Source organism: Mytilus californianus, unplaced genomic scaffold (genome assembly GCF_021869535.1).
Source record: "Mytilus californianus isolate M0D057914Y unplaced genomic scaffold, xbMytCali1.0.p SCAF_2, whole genome shotgun sequence".
Lineage (NCBI taxonomy): Eukaryota > Metazoa > Mollusca > Bivalvia > Mytilida > Mytilidae > Mytilus > Mytilus californianus.
In genome coordinates, this window is record NW_026262668.1 from 129,776,400 (window position 1) to 129,784,298 (window position 7,899).

The window sequence follows — 7,899 nt, forward strand, 5'->3', positions numbered from 1 at the left end:
CAAAACGCATTTGACTAGCAGGTCGAACAATTAACTGATGGTTGTAAACCTGCTGACTGCCATTGGCGATTGCCAAACAAACGGGATATATATATATATAAACAAGTCTAAATTGAAAACAACGTTCAAACCTATGATTGATTATATATATATATATATATCCCGTTTGTTTGGCAATCGCCAATGGCAGTCAGCAGGTTTACAACCATCAGTTAATTGTTCGACCTGCTAGTCAAATGCGTTTTGTTAAAATATACTTTTTCACTCATTTGGTCTTTTGGAAAATGTTGTTTGTGCTGTATTTTGACCCCTCTACCAAGAAATGTGTTTTGCATGCACACGTATAAAAATTGCGGTTTTTATCCAACGCAATCATAGGTTTGAACGTTGTTTTCAATTAAGACGTGTTTATATTTTTTCGTTTGGGCTTGTATTATATTTGCCTTCGGGTTTATATGATCCGTTCATCCTATCATAGTTTGACTTTTCAAAATTCAAGAGTCTATCCTAAATTGAGGTTAATTATATCAGTGCCCTTCCAAATACCGTTTCGATTCCTAACATCACTGAAGAGACATTAATTGTCGAAATCCGGATATGGTGTACAAATTTTTGCATCTCATGTTTGTGGTGTGCCATCTTTTCCGCAAGTTTATTGTTTTCTGTTTGGTAATAAATTAATAATAAGATCTATTTTGTTATATCTTGTGATCCGTTTATTTGGCAATCGCCAATGGCAGTCCGCAGGGTTTAAGAACATTTGTTGTTCGACCTGCTAGTCAAATGCGTTTTGTTAAAATATACTTTTTCACTCATTTGGTCTTTTGGAAAATGTTGTTTGTGCTGTATTTAGACCCGGACAACCGGAGTGCATCGATGTAAACATTTGTGACATATGCCCCAAACATTTGAACGCAGCCTTGGGGACACCACCACAATCACAATGTTATGCAAAGACGATTAAACGCTTGATTTGGTCCGGGATTTGCTTTTTGTCCGATAATTTTGCTTTTTGTCCGACACTTTTGCTTTTTGTCCGTTGCTTTCGGTCCGTTTTGCTTTTTGTCCGATTATTTTGCTTTAGTCCGACACTTTTGCTTTTTGTCCGGTGCTTTCGGTCCGTTTTGCTTTTTGTCCGTTGCTTTTTGTCCGACACTTTTGTTTTTTGTCCGTTGCTTTTTGTCCGATTTGCTGTTTGTCCGATGATTCTGCTTTATGTCAATTTTAAGATGTGCATATTTTGTAGGATCCATTTGAACTTCGAAACTAAATGACATATTTGAAATAAATACAAACCTTATTCCTTTCTATAAATGAGTGGCATATGGAGTATCTGTTTTTTTACTAGTCTGATCAATTTGTTCTGAATTTACCGCTGGTAAAGCCAAGCATGCTTTAATTAACCGTACGCTTCGGTTAAAAATAAGTATTCGTAAATATTTAAACGATCGTTATAATGAGTATTATTAATATATCTTTATATTTGAAAAAAAATCGCCTGAGAAGAAAGCCACAGAATGCGAAACATGGGGATGCAAATACGGCGTCACTATCTTTTTATATGGTTTTTGTCTCGCCTGCGAAGAAAGTAGCTGAAAGCTTATCTTAGGGATTGCTTTTCCGGCGACGACAATTGTTAAGTTTGAATTTTGTTTGATATGATCTACTTGTGATAGATCATTGTTATTTAATATAAAGTTGCATTACTATCTGTACATATCAGTTTGACGACTATTTTGAAGCCTTGCCTCCTGAGTCATGGTCTAGCCACTTTGAATTGATTTTTTATGCTAAGTTTAGGTATTTTCTATAAAGTTACAAAACTATCAGAACATATCAGTTTGACGACTATTTTGAGGCCCTGCCCCCTAGGTCGGCACAAAACGGCGACTTTGAATTTATTCGCAATTTTCGATGTTAAGTTTTCTGATTTAGTGAGATTAATAGAAACTACTTACAATAAACAAGAATATTTTCAATAAAGTTACATTACTGTCTGCACATCTCAGTTTGTCGACCATTTTCAGGCCTTGCCCATTAGATCATGTCCCAGCGGCTAAATTGATAAGCAATGTTGCTGTCCTTGTCTTTTTCTGAATTTTTACTAGTATGTCGGTCAACAGTTTATTTTTAAATCATATTGAGAGAAGATATGAATGATTCAAATTTTGTATATACTAATGCCTTATAATTGAATGAGATAATTTTCCATAGTGCTTGATTTCATTTTCGTGGTTTCGTTCGTGTATAGGCTGATATTGTAGGACGTATATGTCCGACCGGTAGGTTTCAACGGAAACGGACCGTGGTTCATTTGTCAATGTTATGTTTTCATGGTTCGTTTTTTTTGTCTGATACTTTTTTAGCAATTGGTCACATACAAATAGCGTATGCAATGATTGTTATTTCTTCTCGAATATTGAACGGGGTTCATCTAACATTGACCTCATTTTCATGTTTCCTTAGTAAATGCTTATTTTTCATGTGAAATGGTTGTATGGCGTACATGCTATTCGCGAATGGTTCGTCTGAAATTTACTTCATTTTTTATTGTTTATTTTTTTTCTAATAAGTTTGGAGGTTCGTATCGGATACTAAATACAATGGGTGGACAATGTTGGTTGTATTGGATGACTGTAATATGTCGGATTGGCAATGTAAACTGACTTCCGTCATTCTTCGATCAATTCTCGTTAAGGTTGGTTTCTCAGAAACTATAAGACATAGGCTAGATTTAATTGACATATCCGGCAAGAAGTGTCAACCCGACCTTGAGCTCAGTTTCATAGTTTATTGCCCAATTTTAAGATTCTGTGTTAAGTCTGTTTCCCAGATAATAAAAACATTTACAAAAGATACCATACAGACTTATAACTGTATTCTCCAAACTCGCGTTTTCCCGGCTACAAAAGACTCATCAGGGACGCTCGATTCAATTGATATATAGTTAAAATGTAAAACTAAGAATAATTGTTAAGAATGCCAATGAGACAACTCTCTACAAGAGTCCAAATGTCGATTTTGCTAGCAACTACATAACACCATATGGCCTTCAACGCGGAGCAAAAGTCTACACCTCATAGACTATTCAAAACAAGAAAATCAACGGCATGATTTATGCATAAACCTAAAAAAACGAAAAGATTCCAAGTGGTACAAATGTCTGACTTGTAGTGTTTATTTGACCTTGACATGATTTTTATATTGTTTAGTTTGTCAGATATTATTATTTATCGGTCAAGTTTTTAGTTGACTGATTTACTTTCAATTAAGACTATTTTGCCGAAAATGACACCAATTTGAAAATTTCTGCCTATAACCTTAGTTTTCTCATATGTCCCTGTCTATCTATTAGCTCGATATGGTTTCATCATAAGAAGATGCAGAGCATCGTTGAATTTCGATCAGATTAAGCGTTTTTTTTTGCCTAAGTTATAAAAGGACTCAAAATAAATAATTGTTTTGAAATATCATTTTCTATCTTTTTCATCAAGGCCTGAATTAATTAATTGATTGAGTTGTTTTTGTTACCGGCTGATGGTATTTGAAATTCGTTTCAGTTAATGGATATTTTGCCTTAGTTATGGCCCTTAGAAAAGGGAACTTTGAAAATATTGAGATACAAGTATTGCATGCACAAACTAAAGATATCATTGTTGCAAATGTAGAAAATGACATTATCGTTTAATATTTGTCATTCCTGGGCTGAAACGAACTTTTTATGTGGTACGGGGATTACTCACTGTTAAAAGCCAAGCGATAACCGGTTTGTAATGATCACAATTTTTATCATTTGCCTTTACTGGATAGTCATTTCATACGCAAATATACCACATCCTTAAATTCAATCCATTTACTTTGCGGGACAGTTGTGATGTCTTCTGATTTTTATGCCCCACCTACATGTTGTAGGGGCATTATGTTTTTCGGTCTGTGCGTCCGTTCATCCGTCCTTCTGTCCGTCCGGCCGTCCGTCCGTCTGTCCCGCTTCAGGTTAAAGTTTTTTGGTCAAGGTAGTTTTTGAAGAAATTGAAGTCCAATCAACTTGAAACTTAGTACACATGTTCCCTGTGATATGATCTTTCTAATTTTAATGCCAAATTAGAGTTTTGACCCCAATTTCACGGTCCACTGAACATAGAAAATGAAAGTGCGAGTGGGGCATCCGTGTACTATTGACACATTCTTGTTTTTTTTTTAGTAAATTAAGAAGTAAAACTCTCCGCTATACGGTATTTGCATGTATATAGATATAGGAAGATGTGGTTTGAGTGCCAATGAGACAACTCTCCATCCAAGTTACAATTTATAAAAGTAAACCATTATAGGTCAAGGTACGGCCTTCAACACGGAGCATTAGCTCACACCGAACAGCAAGCTATAAAGGGCCCCAAAAAAATTACTAGTGTAAAACCATTCAAACGGAAAAACCAACGGTCTAATCTATATAAAAACGAGAAACGAGAAACATTGAAATACGAAACATGATAAGAAAATGAAAATTCTGAAAAAGTTAAAAGAAAAATACATCTTCCTGATGTGTAAAAACACAGTAAATACATTCAGAAAAGTTTCTCGTGTACCACTTTCAGAAATTTATTACATTAAAAGTGAAATGGTATAGTCAAATTGGTAAGAAAAGAATAGTGAAAATTATATGACAATTTAATCTATTCTATGGTAAATGCGCTATTACCCTTCACTGAGACGCTTGATCAAGTGTGCGCTTTATTAAATACGACTCTATCCTATGGCAAATACTCTATTACCCTTCACGGAGACGCTTGATCAAGTGTGCGCTTTATTAAATACGGATGGTTGTTATGTACAATACGTCATAGTTTATTACTTTGAATTTGAAATTTAATCGACAGTAATAACAGAACATTCAGTATAATAAATTAAATAACACATATCTGAGAGGGTGATAGAGCAGATTGTTACCCCTCGAAAAGACAATGTCAACCTTGGCTTCGCCTCAGTTGACAATGTTTTCTCGGGGTAACAATCTGCTCTATCACCCTCTCAGCTATGTGTTATTTATATATTATTATACTTCATGTCAAAATGTCCGATTTTGATTGGTTAATATGAGGGAGACAATTTACTCTATCCCATGGCAAATACTCTATTACCCTTCACGGGGACGCTTGATCAAATTACAAGACGTCATAGTTTATTACTTTGAATTTGAAATTTGATAGACAGTAATAACAGAACATTCAGTATAATAAATTAAATAACACATATATGAGACGGTGATAGAGCAGATTGTTACCCCTCGAAAAGACATTGTCAACCTTGTGATAGAGCAGATTGTTACCCCTCGAAAAGACATTGTCAACCTTGGCTTCGCCTCAGTTGACAATGTTTTCTCGGGGTAACAATCTGCTCTATCACCCTCTCGGCTATGTGTTATTTATATAGTGTACTTGACATTCAAGTCCCGCTCGTTGTTTTAAATTTTATAAAATTTTGAATAAATTGTACAAGTAAACAGGACTTTCACGACTACCCTCTTTAACAAGGAGAACCAATTTGATCTTATTTTAATGACCAGATTAATGTTTTAGTTACAACGGTATAACCTTCGCGTAAAGCTGCATAAAAAAAACATTAATTTGGTGAGCTTACATGTTTTACCTTGCGCAAGATTCTAAGTTTTAACAAGTATAAGTTTCGATTCCTTTTTGCATACCGGTAGGTGTAATCTACAAGTAAGTAACATTTTGATTTTTCCTCTCTTATCTTCTTATAAAAAGTGGTTTAAAAAATCTGATAACCTCTACAAAAATCTCTATAAAATAAAATTCGTACAAAATTACTATTTTTAGACATCATATTAAACACTTTCAATAGCAACTTAAAAACTTTTTGAAATAAAACATGTTAAAATTCACATAAAAAGCACACTAACGAAAGGGAAAAACTACTAGACTGAACAACTGGTTTGCTGCCTCAACTAAAGGACAATAACTTATGAATGGCATTGTTCACTGCAATTTTGGATATTAATTAAACGAAAATAACGATTTCAAACTCTATTTACCGGCAAAACATACGTACAGATATAAGATAATTGCCTCAAAACAAACCTTTGGAAACTTTGTTTATCATATACTTAGAGTAAATAACTTATAATTTTTTACAGTATGATTATAGCATTAAATTTACGTGAATTCCATTTTTTCCGAAATGGTGCTTAGCGGGCTAATATGAAAAATTTATCAACTGCTTCCTGCTATTAAGGAGATAACTGTATTGTATTTTAAGATCCGACGGCATCAATTGGTAATTTGATGGTCGCAAATTAAGTTTACTGGCGACACGTTAGCGGAGACAGTAAACGGGTATTTGAGAACATCAAATCACCAATTGATGCCGTCTCATTGTGTTAAATTAAAAATTCCGCGAATCCTTGATCTAGTCTTTTGCACATACCAGTATGACGTCATTTGTCCTGTTCCAGCGTCAAACTTTAACATCAGACTATAATTTTTTGTACGCTACATCATGTAATAAATTTGACAAAAAGAAGATTTTCAGGTGAAAAAACAATAAAGTTATCTTCATTATAATTAAACTGACAGAAAACAACGTCAAATCATACATTTAAAATCTTTCATACATCGTCTGCGCTTGCGCGTACGTTTTCGTAGCATCAATTGTGAATTGATGCTATGAAAATTGGTGACGTTATCCAATCAAAATGAACGTTACAAACGATGTTGCATTAGAATATGGCATGCCTTTCCGTAACGTTATCGCATGGCATTCCGACGTTACTCGGTAAATTCCGGAAAATACACCTCAATAGTAAGTTTTGAGTGAAAAACATAACAAGGTAGGGTACAGAACAAATATAAGGAAACAGGAAAAAATATATAATGTAAAATGCAAAACAAATGATACAATAAAGGCATTTTTCAAAGTTTCCAACATAATTTAGCAAGTTCCTTTACAAATGTTGACTTTTCCAAACAGTGTTCATTATGTTTTGTTGATTTTTTTTATCGTCAATATAAAAATATATTATACTTATAGGTTTCATAACAAGTGAAAATTGGATATCGCTTCATGTCAAGTCGAGTTATTTAATTTCAATATAATAATTAACGAACCTTTTGCGAGTTTATTATTACTATTTGAATTAAATAACGAGAGTTGATATTAATTAAGCGATATCTAATTCTCACGAGTTGTTATCTATTTCTGTTATGGTCAACACTCTCACTGTGTTAAATTAAACATTCCGCGAATCCTTGATCTAGTCTTTTGCACATACCGGTATGACGTCATATGTCATGTTCCAGCATCAAACTTTAACATCAAACTATAACATTTTGTACGCTTCAGAATGTAATAAATTTGACAAAAAGAAGATTTTCAGATGAAAAGTGTGAGTGTTTTGTGTATCATTGGAGAAGTCGCATATGTACGTTGCCATGGTAACAAATAGCTAATGGAAATGTCATATTATCGTCTGATGATGCTGATTAATCCAATCAAATTAACGCAGTTTTCGTATCACTTTTTCGTATCACACTCCTTGTAAGATAAGATAAGATAATTTTATTAACCAATCATGGTGCCCAAAATTTGAGCTATATCAATCAAATGAATTACAAAATAAAGCACAGTAAATGATTAGAATGATTAGAATGATTAAAGTACATTTAAACTAAAAACATGAATACACATTCAAACAAAGTAGCATGGTTATAAACCATGTTATTGATAAAACATAAAGTTATTTTGGAAGCCACTGTGACATGGTGAAATTCCATAATTTTATAGTCCTAGGTCTATGGGAGACAACTCCTGATCGATTTTATTATAAAATTATATTTTTTTCTTTCTCTTTTTTCAAACTACATTGATATTTTCTAAGAGTTTCTT